Here is a 2,148-nt window from a genome sequence, read left to right as displayed (position 1 = left end):
GAGGGTGACAGTCACCCTCCGAGTGCCTGGCAGCGCACAGGCACCCACAGGAGCGGTCGTGGCCATCTTGCTGGGCCACGGCCTGATGTAGAGCATGCCCCTGGCTTTGGGAGAGTCCACCTGAAGTGAGCCTCCTTGTCTCAGGCAGGTTTTCTCTCACAGCAGAGACCTGCCTCCACGGTAGGACACAAGTGGAGGTGCACGTGCCTAGCACGCTGCGCTTGCCTTCATCCACCGAGAGCCACAGAGCCCGCCGGGACGCCGGCTGTCACCTGCTAGAGGTGCTTCTGTAACTCTGGAGGATGGAGCAGGCCAGGGAGGGTTGTGAAGTGTTCCTGTCTGTCTGTCTCTGGGCACTCCCGGTTCTATGTGCGCACACCATAGAAGTGGCTGCCCAAGATTTCTGACAGTCATGATTCTGTTCCTATGGCCGCCACACCTTGCAGGAGGTGTGATCGATCAGAAACAAAACGAGTATCAAGAGGCCACTGGTGACGAGGGTGAGGATTATGGGGGGCACTCGACAGAGGCTGTGTGGGAATGAGTTCAGGCAAAGATGCGAGCATCCCACCAGCAGACCTGGCCCACCGAAGATCTAGTTAGCAAGCCTGGCTAAACAGCCTGTGTTTCTCGCAATGGAAGGCCAGCTGATACCGGGTAGAATGACCCGAAGGGATTAGGATGATCCTTGCTTTCATGTACCACTGGAGGCTCTCGATGGGAAAGAGAGGCCATTCACTCACAGGAGTGGAGGGCTCTTTTATTTGTGTAAGCTGATGATAGCCTATTGTCCCATGCCCCCGCTCCTCCGTGTTTTTGTTTTTTTACAAAGCACAGAGTCATATCCAATGAGCCTATGCTACATTAATAAGCCTACATTTCTTTCTGGAGTTCCTTCTGATGCAAAAATTCCTTTGGGAGAAAAATATGAAAAGCCAGTCTCTATTGTTACTGTAAACAAACCACTCCAGTTTCTGACCCTGAACTCTCCGCGGTCTGGGCCGTTTTTCACTCAGAACCCAGGGAGGGCAGAGGAAGAAGGGGTGTCCGTCTGTCGGCGCTGAGAATGCCAACTGGAGCGGGGAAGGGCAGAGCAGGGTCCGCTGGGGGCCTCTCGGGTGGTGTGGGCAGGCAGCACACAGCGTTGGGTCTTGCCGAGTGCAGAGGTGACCCTGGGCCACGGGAGCTGTCCGACCCCTCAGGGCCCACATGGTGCCCGAGGCCGGGGCTGAGGTAGTCCGACATGGGGCTTGGGTGCTGCCTCAGGCACGGCCACCAGGAGTCCCTTCTCCTGTGTAGAGAAGAGCCCCAAAGCCTCAGAGCAGAATGTGGGGGGATGGGGGGTGGCCAGTTTCTCCTGGCATAAGGGGTCCTGCCAGCATCTGAGTGGGGGAGCTGCTTGGCCTTGGGGTCTCTACTGCTCAAAAACAGGGCAGAGGGGGCACGGCCCAGGATACTCCTGGCTCTCCGGGGCTGGTACCCGGTGGTGTGGGCACCTGGAGGCACCAAGGCCCACGTCAGGAACACCCAGCACGCCTTTCCCGGCAGACAGTTGTCAGGTGAAAGACCTGGACACGTTGCAGGCCTACGGAACCATTAGACTTTTTGTGTGTCTTTAAAAGTTTCCCCCCAAGATATAAGTCAAGCAGTTAGGACACCAGACCCTATGAAGAGAGTGGGAATGTGATGGTGCAGGCCCCCGCCCCCCAAGGGTCTCTTCCCACGAAGAGGTCGCCCAGCAGGCCACCTGAGAAGCCACTCTGAAAAGCAACAGGGGCTGCAACAACAGGCTGTCAGGAGTGTGAAGAAGAAGGTGTGTGTGTGGGGAACACACCACACGGAGATCCAAGCAGACCGAGACTTCTAGAGGCCCCATGCCCATGCACTGTGGGGTCTGGAACTGGCTGGGCAGTTAGGTGGCTCCCAGCCCAGCACATACAAGGGCAGCAGCAGGGCACCCCCCACCCAGACATGGGCGCTCCACTATCGCCGCCCTTACCTTCCTTCACACAGCAATGGTCCCTTCTGAGCCATCTCTTTAGACATAAGGCGCATACAGGCCCTAACATCCTGTAACACGCACCCCCCTCCCCCCTCCTGTGTCTCCGTCACTAAAGACAGGTGGGACTACAACAAAGGTCCCTGGGA

Source organism: Echinops telfairi, unplaced genomic scaffold (assembly GCF_000313985.2).
Source record: "Echinops telfairi isolate 266 unplaced genomic scaffold, ASM31398v2 ScPeMD7_2291;HRSCAF=2852, whole genome shotgun sequence".
Classification (NCBI taxonomy): domain Eukaryota; kingdom Metazoa; phylum Chordata; class Mammalia; order Afrosoricida; family Tenrecidae; genus Echinops; species Echinops telfairi.
This window is presented reverse-complemented; position numbering follows the sequence as displayed.